Raw genomic sequence first — 15,076 nt, 5'->3', positions numbered from 1 at the left:
CCGGTACTCCGGTTTTTCTCCGAAAACATCCGGAACACTTCCGGTGTTCGAATATAGTCATCCAATATATCAATCTTTATGTATCAACCATTTCGAGACTCCTCGTCATGTCCGTGATCATATCCGGGACTCCGAACAACCTTCGGTACATCAAAACTTATAAACTCATAATAAAACTGTCATCGTAACGTTAAGCGTGCGGACCCTACGGGTTCGAGAACTATGTAGACATGACCTAGAACTATTCTCGGTCAATAACCAATAGTGGAACCTGGATGTTCATATTGGTTCCTACATATTCTACGAAGATCTTTATCGGTCAAACCGCATAACAACATAAGTTGTTCCCTTTGTCATCGGTATGTTACTTGCCCGAGATTCGATCGTCGGTATCCAATACCTAGTTCAATCTCGTTACCGGCAAGTCTCTTTAATCATTCCGTAATACATCATCTCATAACTAACTTATTAGTTACAATGCTTGCAAGGCTTAGGTGATGAGTATTACCGAGAAGGCCCAGAGATACCTCTCCGACAATCGGAGTGACAAAACCTAATCTCGAATTATGCCAACTCAACATGTACCTTTGGAGACACCTGTAGAGCACCTTTATATCACCCAGTTACGTTGTGACGTTTGGTAGCACACAAAGTGTTCCTCCGGCAAACGGGAGTTGCACAATCTCATAGTTGCAGGAACTTTGTATAAGTCATGAAGAAAGCAATAGCAACATACTAAACGATCAAGTGCTAAGCTAACGGAATGGGTCAAGTCAATCACATCATTCTCCTAATGATGTGATCCCATTAATCAAATGACAACACATGTCTATGGTTAGGAAACATAACCATCTTTGATCAATGAGCTAGTCAAGTAGAGGTATACTAGTGACACTGTGTTTGTCTATGTATTCACACATGTATCATGTTTCCGGTTAATACAATTCTAGCATGAATAATAAACATTTATCATGATATGAGGAAATAAATAATAACTTTATTATTGCCTCTAGGGCATATTTCCTTCAATTATGAACACACACATAGATATGCAAACATATGTATAAACTCTATATAACTTATGCATTATTAGAAAATTAATTTGAACATTTTTTTACAGTAAAGAGAATTTTTTATACATCATACGATCATATAATTAAAAATTACAGGATCAAACCTTTCAGTTCTATATATTACAATTGTATAACAATGTATATAACTATTATTTGAAAACATAGTTATGTTGCTGAGTAATAAAAAATTATATTTATTTAAATTGTAATATGGTAAAATTGGTTTAAAATAATTATAAAAGTTTAGTATGGAAATAATTGTTTACATCGGTCTGGGCCGAAAAATTGTTTGGAACGGCTCTAGCGGCTGGGGACTCCTCCTAGCCAACACGAGCAAAATCTCGTGTGGGGACGTCCAGTCATTCACGATACCTGCACGTCACCGTAAAAAAATCTTTACAGACACAACATTTAAAGAGTCTAAACCAACATTTTGCAGATGGCTAATACTTCCCGGTACATAAACGGATGTAAAAGGACAGACTGAGGCAGCAACGACCTCACCTCTATTCGCCGTTATACAAGGAGATCACGCTCCATTCGCACCGCCCAATTGACTTGCCGAAATTGATCCATTCTTCAACGCGCGACTCAACGATGCGTGTCAACTTATCGAGCTCCTCTACCACACCCCTAAAGTGGGCCACCTTCTCCACCTCTGTTGGGAACGGGATGGTGGTGATGAAGGGCTTCAGGATGCCGGGGACCCCACCCAAGTCCATATCAAGGATAATCCCGATGGCTGGCATCTGAAAGTGGTAAAGCGCATCAAGCAGTGGACACTTCCGGACATACCCCTCCTTGCACTCGGCAATCACAAACCGGCAGTCTTTTACAAGGCAAACATTGTGGGTTGTAGTGGACTCCATGACTGGATGCGCTGGAGGATAGCCGGCTAACTCATTGACCACCACGGGGAGACCAGCTCAACAACCTGGATGCACCTCTCGGCGGCTTCCGCCGCAACCCTTAGGATATCGGGGTGTCCAAAGTGCGCGTAGCTCTTGATGCTTCCAATCTTCTCAACACTCTTGGCGTATTCCTACAATCAGAGAAGAAGCCATGCATTGACATAGGTTACAGAATGCTATCTATCTACGCTAGTAGTTGATCAATCGGAGGACATCTATGTTAGCGATCCATTTATCTCTATTTGTGTGTGATTTTATTATTATGAAGTTATAAGATGTGCCCATAGATCTTGTTTTTGTGTTTATAAATTCTTATGCTACTCAATTCATCTCCCCAATAAAATTTAGGTATCTGGGGCTGTCTTTCCCTAGGAGTAGGTTATTTAGCCTAATTAAAACAGGACAAGTCAGTTGATCCATAAAGTTCCGTTCGTTAGTCCGTGTGTCTAGCATTTTTCGTTTTTTCGTTTGGTTGGTCGTAGTTGCTGCCTTTTCATATCAATATGCCACAATCTGCCATGTAGTGCAGGACTCTTCTTGGTTTTGTACATTTTCGATTTTCTCCTCAGCTCTATCGCTACTCTTCTTTCATTCAGCTCTTCAGTTTTTTTCTTTTCTTCTCTTATTTTCGTTTTCTCTGATTCTTCATGGTTTCCTTCGATTTTTTCGTTACCCTTTGTTTTTTCACTGGTTTTTTTGTTTCTTTCAAGGTTATTCCTATTTTTTTCTTGTTTCTTTGTTAGTTTTCACTAGTTTTTTTCTTTTCTTTCTTTGTTTGCTTTTTTGTTTCTTTACTTGGCTTTCTTCGTTTTTCTTTGTTCCTTTCTCGGGTTTCATCGGGTTTTTTTCATTGGTTTTCTTCGATTTCCATTTATTCTTTGTATATTTATTTTTATTTTTTATTTTTATTGGACTTCTTCCTTGTTTCATTCTTTCTTTGTCGATTTTTATCGGTTTGTTTACTGTTCAAGCCATGTCTACTTTTTTAGTACACAATATACATTTTTAGGGTACATGGGAAACATTGTTTTAAGCACGTTGAACATTGTTCAAATATACAATGTACATTTTCTTTTAATACATGTTTTGGTGACTAGATTTATTCAAAAACACATTGAACATTTGTTTATGGTAAGAAACATTCTTTTTAAACTGCACAGGCATTTTTTATACATGATTAACATTTTTTCCAAATATATAATGTTTTTATGTCTGCTTTTTCCATGCAAATTTAATTTGTACATTTTACATTAAAAAATTGTATGCACATTTAGCATTTTCCAAATACATGATTATCATTTGTAAAAAATGTTATTTTTTATGTCTACTTTTTCCATAAATATTGTACATTTTTATCAGGAAAATAATTCATACACATTTAATATATTCCAAATACATTATTAACACTTTTTGAAAACTTACATCTTTTTATGTTTACATTTTCCGTAAACATTGTACATTTTTTGTATACATCAGTTACTGTTTTCATACACACGTTTACCATTTGAAATACATGATTAACAATTTTCTCATATATATGTTTTTATGTCTACTTTTCCATACAAATTGTACATTTTTTGTATACATCAGTAGTAATAATTTTTTATCGACCTTTAATACTTTTAAATACATGATTTACATTTTTCAATTCTGCATGTAAAGTGATTTTGTAGTAGCTATGGTTGGAATATTTTGAAATATAAGCAACAAAGTAACTAGCCAGCAACTCCCAACGAATAACGTGAGATACAGACTGCAGGCAACAGTAGATACATGCGAAGCAGCGTTGCGCAACAATAATCAATAGCACAATGAAATGAAACAACAAGGTATCAGAGAGCTTAGTATACGGAAGATCAAACCGCAGTCAGTGAATCGCACCAACAGAAATCATCTATGAATCTCAAAATTTTGCCCTGACTTGCACCAGCAGTTAGTGAATCCCACTAGTATCATGCATGCAGCAAGCTTGAGCTTTGATATCATTGTAGCCCTAGGCAACACACTTTATACTTTTAACTCTGCTATACCACTCGTTCACTAGATACTCTCTCGTGGATGGCTTGCAACCTATATTTCATTTTCAGTTTTTCACCAACATGTCCAAAATGGATCCATTGACGTGCACAAGGCAAGTCACGAAGGGGCAGTGCCTCTTATTGTGAAAAAGGAAGAAGGAATGACCAAGAGGCAACATATCATTGTTTCTTTTCTATATCTCTTGTGTACCATAGTGTAAGACCTGGACCATTCTTCACGGATCAGACGGCTGAGAATACAAGGTGGGTCAAGGGGATTGTTCCTGCCCAACAAGGGTGGAGACCAAGGCGAGCAGGGCCAATCCTATTTAGCACACATGTCGCCAAGCAGCGACGCGGTGTGTACCCCTCCGTGCGCACCAGTTTAAGGAAGGTTCTAGAACCTCCCCTGAACTATTTTTCTCTTTCTTTCTTTTTTCGGTTCTTGCTTTTTCTTTCTTTTATCTTTTTCGTTTTATCTTTATCTTTTATCCTTTTCCATTTTCTTTTCTCATTGTCATTTTTTCTTCTTTGTTTTCATGTTTGTCCCTTCTTTTCTTTTTATTTTTTATTTTATTTTTTTCATGTTCCTTTTTACGTATACTTTTCATTCTTTTGAACCTCTTTCGAAATGTGAACATTTTTCTAAATAATGCACATCATGCATCCATTGTGTGTAGCACTGGATCAACGAAGCACCATCATGGACCAATCCCATAAACGATTCCTCAAGCCTAGCATCCGAAGGAGATGCTGGCACTGGAACGAAGTCGGTTATTGCACTTGGTAGTGGAGACCAATGTGTTTTTTTTACACTTGATAGCCTAAGTTTGCAAGTTGTGGTACTCCCTCCGATACATATTGACAATTAATATGGATTAGAGGAAGTAGTGTTTTTTTGTCGAGAAGTCCTGGTAGAGAGTCGATGGGATTTCCTATTTCATGTGTTGGTCGCTGGATAGCGAGCACACGCGTACCCTCCTGGGCGTTTGTAGGCCGACCCACTATTCTTTCTCCTTTCGGTTTTGGGAAGGTTCAGTTCTAGAACCTTCCTTCCATCAATTTTATCTTTTTCTGATTTCTTTATGGCTTTACAAGTTTTATCCCGATTTTTAAATTATTTGTTTTATTTCTTTTTTATTTTTAATGCCATGAATATTTTTTGAAACTTGTTTCAAACACCTTCTGAATTTGCGAACATTTTCCTTATTCAAGAATATTTTCCAAACTCATGATTTTTTTCAGATTCATGTTTTCTTAATTTGGGAACAAAATTTCGAATTCATGACCTTTTTTCATATCCAGATCACATTTTGAATCCACAAATTTACTTCAAATTTGTCGCCGCAGTTTAGATACGTGACATTTTTAAGCATGATTTGTTAAATTTCGTGAACATGTTTTGGCATAAGTGAACACTTTCAAAATTTTATATATTTTTCACAATTTGGAACATTTTTTCAATTCAGGTACATTTTTGAACTTCTTAAACTTGGTAAAAGGGAAACGCTAATGCTCTGTCGGCTGATCGCGCAGAGAGTCCCGCCACCCGCAATTTAGACAACCTTTTGCAACATCAGCTCTGATGCAAAACAAACTCTGCAACAAAACATTTGTTGCAAAAAATATATGAAACAAGAACTCTGTTGCAGAAAATCCCACAACGCAACCTATGTTGCAAAAAAACACAACACAACTTATGTTGCAAAAAGAATCTGCAACATAATCTCTGTTGCAAATGTTTCTGCAACAAGATCTCTGTTGTGAAGTAAAGGAAGACTTTGAGCCACTAGATTGTGCCACATCCAACGACTGGCGAGGCAGCGGATCTTTTAAAAAGATTCACATCACTAACATTTCTAATTTTTAAGTGTCTAATTGTTTTCCAAATTATTGATTATTAAAATTTGTGAGTATAGTTTTAAATCCCAAAACTTCTACCATTCTTAAATACTTTTTTCTGCAATATATTTCAATAGAAACATTTCCAAATAACAAAATCCAGAGAAAAATACCGACCAGCTAACAAAAGCGCCGGCAAAACTCTACTAGTTGAGTTTTTTATTTCCCGACACGCAAGCTGGCTAGCGGAAAGAAAGAAGTGACGGGGGCCCATCCCGGCCCAGCCCAATAAGCGAGTCTGGAAGAGGCCGGTCTGAAGACGCTGGTGGTCTGGACATATATATGCCAGCCGCCGCCGCTTCCTGACGTTCGTTCCAGCGAGAGAAATCCCCAATCCACCAAACCCGGCGAGGTGCAGACCAGACTCGGCGATGTTCATCAACAAGATGCAGTTCTCCGTGCAGATGGCAACCGTCTATGAGGGTTTACCCTTCACTGCGACCCAGGCGGAGAAGGAGGAGGCGGAGGCGTCCACTAGGCAAGAGCCGAGCAGCAGGCCGAGGAGCCGTCGTTCATCGTCAAAGCAGGATGTGGCTCCAAGAGGAAGGCGGAGGAGGAGGCTTTCACTATCAAGGACAAGGTGGAGGAAATGAAATGCCACAACAAGGTCGCACAACAATAATCAACAACAGAATGAAATGCCACAATAGGGTATCAGATAGCTCAATACACGAACGATGAAACAGCAGTCAGTGAATCACACTAACATAAAATCATCTCCGAATCTCAAAATTCTGCTATGTTCTTTGTCCCACTAGTATCCTGCACACAGAAGATTGAACTTTGATATCACGGTAGCCCTAGGAAACACACATGTACTTTTAACTCTGTTATATCTCGTTCACTAAATACTCTCTCGTCGATGGCTTCCTGCCTCCATTTTCATTTTCGGTTGTTCAGCAGCATGTCCACAATATGGAAACGGTTCCACTGACGTGCACAAGGCAAGTCACAAGGAACAGTGACCCTTATAGTGAAAATGGGAGAGGGCTCTAGACTCTAGTAGCAACATATCACTGTTTCTCTTCTATCTCTTGTGCACCGTAGCACAATACCTGGACTCCTCTTCACCGATCGGACGACTGGGAATAGAAGGTAGGTCAAGGGGACCGTTCCTGCCAGACAAGGGCGGAGACCAAGGCGAGCAAAGGCTAGACCGACCCATGGCCACACCCAACAAGTATTTTTCTTTAGGACTCATTTGATACAAGGGGATTGGGGAGGTTTGTGGAGAGGGGGATTTCAGTAGATTGGGTGAATCCCTCTCCTCCACCCAATCCCCTCAATTCCCCACTAATCCCTCCCCCTTCAGAAATCCCTCTATTTGGTTGAACTTTCTACAACAACAGTAACATAGCAAGCGTCCAACTCTTCTCAATTCCCTGAGTGGCTCCGAGGGTTTTCTGTACCACATGGATTGGAAGGGATTCGTGGGGATCAGAGGGGGTTGGCCTGCCCAATCCCTGTGTGCCAAATGGGCTGACGAGGATTTCTGGGGATTTTGAGCCCTGCGGGGATATTCCCCTCCAAACCTCCCCAAACCTCCTCCACCAAACAAGGCCTTAGGGATCTACACCCGTAAAGCATGGCCATTCTTACCTCAAGAGGGCCTGCTAAAATTTAAAAAAATTGTGTTCTTTGAGTTTTCTAGAAAGCAGAAAAGCGAAATAACAAGCAATTAAGCAATATAGAAAATAAGAAAGTAAAACAAAGGAGTGTAGGACCCATGATTGTGGTGTGATCTCCCCAACAATGACCACAGAAAAATGCTTGCTTCCTCTCAACTAGAAAGATGTTGGACTCGCCAAGTGCAAGGGTTTGTATCAAGCAGTAATTTCCCTCAAGTAAGCTCAAGTTTATCGAACCAATAGGAGCTTAGTAGCACAACCAATGATCAACACATGCACACACAGATACAAAACTTGCCTTGGCCCCAACATGACCAGTGAGATTGTTAGTCCTACTAGCTTGCTAGTTACAAGGATTAAAAACAGAAGTGTATGGAAGATTTAATTGCAAGTGAAAAGTAAAAGCAAGGAATTAAAAAAAGAGTTGATTGTTGCAAGCGAAAAGTAAAAGCAAGGAATTAAAAAAAGAGTTGATTGAGATTGAAGGTTTATAGGAAGAAAATGAACCGAGGTCCATAGGTTCACTAGTGGTTTTTCTCCAAAAGAAAGCATGGTGTGGTAAGCAAATTACTGTTGATCATCAATTAAGCTGAAATATTTATAACTATGACTATCCATAACATAATCAAAATATGAGCACAATGTCCTAATATATATACCATTATCCAACTACATCCATAGCTAATACTCCATCCAAACATATATCCAGCATGCATCTTAAAGTATTAAGTAAGAAACAGAGTATTGCAATAAGAATGATGACATGAAGTAGATGGTATATTGTCTTCACCCTACGTTCAAAGGACAATTATGCAACCATCTTTCTATCCCTAGTGGAAACAACACAATACAGGTTTTTCCACTTTTTGTCACTACGATGGATTACCTTGTAAGATTGAACCCAACTATCATACACAACTCCCTCTTGGAGATCAAATCTCAAACTTGGGCAAAGAAAGAAGAATAGATTAGAGAGGAATAAGAATTATGCATCAAAGAAACCAAATAGATCTTAAAAAGATCCATGGATAAATCTGATCATAAGTGATAATTCGTCGTATCCCAACAAACACACAAGCAGACTACATCATATGGATCACAATCATGTAGGGTAGCCCATGGGATCTTTGTGTTGAGAAGCAAGGGAGAAAAAAACATCTAGCTACTGCCATGACCCATAGTCCAAAGAAAACTACTCACGTGCGATCATGGTGGCCTTCAAGTTGATGGAGATGGCCATTGTCAAGAACTCCCCCTCCAACAAAGCTCAGAAAAAGGCCTCCAGATTGGATCGCCATTAAAAAAAGGTGTGCAATAGTTGATAAATTAGAGTTAAAAATCGTCTAAGTTTTTAGGTATATATAGAGGCACAGTGACCGAGATGCAATGGAACGGAGCACTAGGGAGCCACGCGCCCCTAGCCATGTGGGGCCTGTGGGTGGCCCCCGACCTACGTTTGTTGCCACCTAAAAATTCTGGATGGAATTTTTTGCTAATTTTTTCTTGGATTTTTTGAGCCAGAAAAAGTAGATTTTCTTGAAAATCCAAATCATGCAGAAAAAGCAATTGGCGGTTGCACTGAATTAACAGGTTAGTACGGAAAATAATATAAATTTATGCAAAACTATGCCAATATGATATAAATATAAAATAAAACAATACAAAATTATATATATGTTTCAAATGTGTCAGTTTTGGTGTATAATTTATATTTTGGGCCTTCTCCTTTAATCATTAGTAGTTAGGCCAGCAAAGAATTGGGTTTGCGCTCTCTCGATTTGGGCTTGGACTCATGTTTGCTCTCTGAAACTCCTGAGACAACACGATATACTAAGTAGCTTGCAAGCATGTAATGTGTTTAGTCACAGGGATATTGTATTACGAAACATGTAAAGAGAACTTGCCGGTAATGAGATTGAAGTAGGTACGGCGATACCGATGATCAAATTCGGGGAAAGTAAAAATATCGCGAGACAAAGGGAATTGTATACGAGATTATCATCCTTAACATCATGGTTCAAACCGATAAAGACCTTCGTTGAATATGTGGGAGTTATTATGGGCACTTGGTCCCGCTATTAATTATTGATCAGAGAGGTGTCGCGATCATGTCTAGATGTTCTCGAACCCATAGGGTCACGCACTTAACGTTCAGTAACGCTAGGGTCGTATTGGGATATTCATTACGGTGAGTCCGAAGGTAGTTTGGAGTCTCGTATGGGATACGGGACATCACGAGGAGCTTAGGAATAGTCCGGAGGTAAAGTTTCATATATGGGAAGTGTTTTTCAGGGTTCTGGAGAAGTTCGGGAATTTACCGGTATTGTATAGGGGGGTTCTAGAAAGTTCTAGGGGTGTTCCATGGGGCCCACCTGCCCAGAGGGGCCACATGGACCCTTAAGGGAGGGGGCGCACTATCCCTACATGGGCCAGGCGCCACACACCAAGGGCCCGTGTGGCTAAGGGTGGAAACCCGAAAGGGGGGGGGGGTAGGCTTGTTGGGGGGCCACCACCCCTTGGCTTGGAACGGGGGACAGGGCTGGCCGGACCCCCTCACCCCCTATATAAAGGGAGGGAAGGGGCTAGGCGCACCCACCCATCCATCTGGCCGCCACCTCCTCTCTCTCCCTCCACTTCCTCCTCTGTAGTTGCTTGGCGAAGCCCTGCAAAAATTCCTCCACCACCACGCCATCGTGCTGGCCTAGATCCCATCTATCTCTCCCCTCATTTCTTTACCCACCCAGAGTTGGTACAATTCCAAGAATTGTTTCCAATACCTACCAGAAAATAAGTTGTGTCTTGTTCGTTGCTCACATTAACAACAAAAATGGACCTTTCTTTTGTCTGAAGTGGAGCTGTGACTTGAGTGAAAGCGGATTTTGCAATACCAATCCTTTTTAAGAAATCTTTTCTTGCAAAGCAGGGGATTTCCTAGGAAACATTAACCAAAAGAAAAAATGTTACTAAAATGGAATATAAAGATTATATTCATTCAGATAACCTATTGAATTTAAGTGAGAATATAATAAAAAAACATTATTTGAGAGAAGGATGTGTACATTTCATTTAGAAATTGGGCGATTGATAGTACATAAATGGTATGCAAAACAGAATCAATGTATCAGAATACGCTGATGTACCATTTTGCAAAATTACATAATGTTATGAATGGAAATGTGTGTTTGCCTAAGGATGAAAATTCAGTAATTATGAGGAAGAGAATGTTGAAATATATTTTCCTCGGTGAACGTCTTGTCCAGTGAATAGAAATTTAATAAAGATGTTGTTCAGCAGTATGGTTAGCCGTGTGCAGTAAAATTGAGGAAAAAAGACATGAAGAATATTTGAACTACAATTAGAAACTTGTCGTTCTTTCTTTGTAGAAAAAACAAGGACAAGAACTTGTTCCTAAGAGCGTAATAATCGCCGCACAATCCCCTACGGTCATTACAGATAGGGCACTAGAAATTAATGAACAACCAATTTAGTCGGCGGTAATATTGGACTCGTGATTTGCAGGAAATTAAAGATCTGTATGTTATAATTTACCTCTACTGCATGAACTGCATCAACCTCCATTGGGGTTTTCTTGGCTGCCACAAATTGGAGCGACATGGAAAGAACCAGTTAAACTAGCGTAATACCAGTCGATACTCGAGGACATCGACTTGCGGCAACCGGTTGTAGAAACTTTTAGTAGGAGCTGAAAGAAAGTAGATCTACACGATCGTAGTAGAAAGGAAGAAGACGAGAGCAAGAGAGTAACCTGAAAGAAGATAAGACATGCTTCAGAATCCGCAAGCGAAAATAAATGTTGGCTAATTGGGGCCCATTAGTTGGGTGTGCCCATGAATAAAATAAAACGGAAATGTTAACGCCCATACGTGTGGGCGTTTGCACATCGCCCACACGCCTCCACCACCACTCATTTTGCCACGTATGAATACATGACATCAGCAGAAATCTTTTTGGTTTTTTGGCTTTAAAATGTTTTATCTCCTAAATAAAAAAGCGAACTAAAAATCCGTTTTCACCATTAAATCCGTCTCGACGAGATCTTCAAAACTAGACCCCATGTTGATATGTTTCGATAAATTTTTTTTTTGCCCAGAAGTTGCCATGATGTTTACACTATAGTTGCCATAGTGCTTAAACTAAAGTTGCCGTGTGGCAATTTTAGTTTGTAGATCATGGCAATTTTAGTTTTTTTATGATGGCAATTCCAGTACTTTGATCATGAAAATATTTTTTTATTGAACCATGGCAATTTTAAGTGCATGTATCGTGGCAATTTTAGTTTATGGTGCATGGCAAGTCTAGTTTTTTAATTCTTTGGTTTATAATATGTTAAAATTGCTTTTAAATATAAAAGAAAATAGTTGAAACATATCATGGCAACTTCAGTGTAAATATCATGGCAATTCATGCGCAATAGACATGGCAACTTTTAACCAAAAAAATTCGCCGAAATATATCGATATGAGATCTAGTTTTGAAGATCTCGTCGCGAGGGATTTAATGGTGAAAACGGATCTTCAATCGGATTTTTCATTTAAGAGATAAAACATTTTAAAAACTGAAAATCCAAAAAGATTCTCGCATGCATGCATGCGATGACGTGGCAATCTATTTACATTAGAGACGTGTGGTGCGTCTCTTTTCCCGTCACACGTGTGGCAATTATCGGGACCCAAATAAAATATGCATGGTAGCAATGACGTAAGTTTCAAAATGAAGAACGGAAAATATTACGCTCTAAGTTTCACGTAAAAAACCTGGTTGAACAAACAGGGTTAACCATAGGAGCCGAAAATGAAATCAAACCTTAGGTAAGTCACTACAATTGCTAGAACGAAATGTGTTAGAAAAATATTTATCTAACGAACTAACAGAACGGTTCCATAATGTTAGAAGAGATAGAGAGGGATTGGTGAAATAGTTGATTGATTGACTGAGCCTCGTAGGCGTATATATAGGAGTATATGATCTACTTGGAGTACAAGACAAGCTAGGAACAAATCCTAGTCTATCCTACACTTCCTAATAATCATGATACTCAACATCCTCCGGCAGTCACAACGGTAGCAACACAAACAGTGAGACTGGAGAAGAATCTGAAGGTAAGCCGATGAACATCCTTCCACAGTCGTAAGGTCGATGCATCGTGGAAGGTGTGGCTGGAGTTAAAACCGACGATGTTGCTCAACCAAGGCGGTAGCCCTTTATGCCGATGTCGAGGTAGCCAAGAGTGTAGGATGGTGTGGCCGTGGTCGAGGTACACGTGCAAGGGACACCGTGGTCGATGTTGAGTCAGGGTGGCCAGTGTCAAGGTAGTCGCCGTGGACCGGGAAGAAGAGCGGCGGCGGCGGCGGCCTGAGGAGGAGGAGGCGGCGGCGGCTAGGAGTGCAATGAAGGTGCTTGAAGTTGGCGAGGAAGAACCCGACAGCATGACGAAGACCGCCGCGGACGGTGGCGTTCCCGCGCCTAGGAAGACGGCGCCACACATACCAGACAGAAGTCGGCACACAAGGACGACAAAGTGGACCACGTGCCGCGGCGATACAGCCCGAAGGGGCGACGCAGCGGCAGTGCGCGGGTCGGGGTTATGGCGGGAAATACCTAAGGACGACGGCAGGGGCTGTGTGCCACGGTCACTGCAGGCCGATCGGGCGACGCAGCGGCAACGCGAGGGTCGGTGCAGCCACGGGACGTCCTGAAGTGGACGGCCTCGGAGCGGCGGTTGAACGTGGGCCGCAGCACTACGGCCCGAAGGGGCGACGCAGCAGCAGCGCGCGGGACGGTACACCGTGGGGAGAACCACAGGGTGATGGCGGAGACCGTGTATCATGTTCGCTACGGCTCGATGAGGCAACGGCGGCACGAGGGTTAGTGCAGCTACGAGAACGGCCTGAAGCGGACGGCCTCGGGACGTTGGTGGACCGCGGCACTATGACTCGAATAGGCGACACAACAGTAGCGCACGGATCAATGCAGCCGCGCAAAGAACCACATAACGGCGACGCTGCGGTCCGAAGTAGCTGCAGCCCGTTTCTCAAAATCGGTGGAGGGATGCGCTGTTACTCGTGGAGATAAACTTAACGAAGTGCGGTCGATCAGACCGGACGACATACGTCAGATGGCCGGACATACCAGAAGCGTACAACCGAGCAGGGACACCCAGCGGTGCAAAGAGGTTGCGCTCGATGCGCGCAGCCTCCACCAGCACGGGACGCAGCATGCAGCAACCACCATGCATGCAACATGCATCAGGCACGGCCATGCAGGCGGCACGCGGTGTGGATCGACGCGGAGTCGCGGGCGAGGACGAGAGGCCCGATTCAGATCCATCTAGATGATGAAGATGTCGATAGAGTGTATGCGCGTTGTAGACCACAGACGGCGGCGGGCGACACAAATCGATTTATAGATCGGAAAATCAAAAAGAAACACTCAAACGACCGGCGAGAGAGGAAAACCCGAATCAATTGATCAAGAAAAAGAATCTCTAGGGTAGCCGGTCGGCGAATGAACTCTACGTATGGGCAGCGCGGCCCCCGGCGGCAGTCATAGAGGCTGGCCACCCCGGAGGCGGCGCGCGGGGTGGAAGCGGCGGGCGACGAGGGTTAGATCGGTTAGGCTGCTATCATGGTAGTAGAGATATAGAGAGATTGGTGAAATAGTTGATAGATTGCTTCAGCCTCATGGACGTATATAATCTACTTGAAGTACAAGACGAGACATCTGACGACGCTCTCCGTTGAATCACATATCCAACAGCCCTGGTTACCGTATCACGGTAGTGTAAGGTGCGGTAGCACTTTCAGGGTCACTCGTGGTCGTGGGCCTACTACACGCGATGCACGTTTCACGAGCTGCCAAAAGATGGCGTACACACGCACGTGGCGATGCAACATGCGGTGCCTCGGCTCCGCGCTGCCGCGCTGGAGATAAGGCGTCCCCGCCCGGCGTCCCTATCCTCTGCCATGCCACACGCGATTCACGCCCGCATGATACAACTCTGTCACCGTTACATTATTCTGCATGTGGAGGTCACGATTCCGCATAATCCAATGAGGTCTCAGCCACTTCACACGAAACCAAAACTGCACTGCTGTTATAATAGCACCCCTAAAAAAAAAGCTGTTATAATAGTGCTATATACAGGTGTTGAATGCGTGCCAAAATAGCGCGGCAGCCTGATCGTACGAGAATATGTCGTGCCACTATCAATTGCTGGTGTGGATGGCGTTAAATGGTTTTCTTAACATAGTACGGACGCAAGCGCCACGTGCATACACTCATCCTATGACACACACGCACACCTTATCCCTATGAGCACCTCCGAAAGACTGAGCCGTCATATCATCTTGACGATCCAGGAATAAATGCGAGCACTAGGACTTGAACTCTGGTGGGTTGAGGATACCACAATCTCTCTAATCATCCAACCACAGATTGGTTCGCGCGTTAAATGGTACTTGAAATAATGCAACTGGTGCGGGTGACCCGCCAAGTCATTATGTTGTGTTGCTTATGTTTATTCT

General features: G+C 42.0%; 1 long non-coding RNA gene across 1 annotated transcript; it reads right to left on the bottom strand.

Moving 5' to 3' along the window:
- Window positions 1–5,940: 5,940 nt before the first annotated feature.
- LOC119366164 lies at window positions 5,941–14,144 on the bottom strand. The gene is made up of 3 exons (XR_005175949.1): window positions 13,683–14,144; window positions 11,082–11,298; window positions 5,941–10,463 (listed from the first exon to the last, which is right to left on the bottom strand). It is a non-coding gene; the product is annotated as an uncharacterized LOC119366164 (long non-coding RNA).
- Window positions 14,145–15,076: the final 932 nt, after the last annotated feature.

This window comes from Triticum dicoccoides, chromosome 2B (genome assembly GCF_002162155.2).
Source record: "Triticum dicoccoides isolate Atlit2015 ecotype Zavitan chromosome 2B, WEW_v2.0, whole genome shotgun sequence".
NCBI lineage: Eukaryota > Viridiplantae > Streptophyta > Magnoliopsida > Poales > Poaceae > Triticum > Triticum dicoccoides.
Note: the sequence above shows the minus strand (reverse complement) of the source record. Positions and strands in the feature narration are given on the sequence as shown.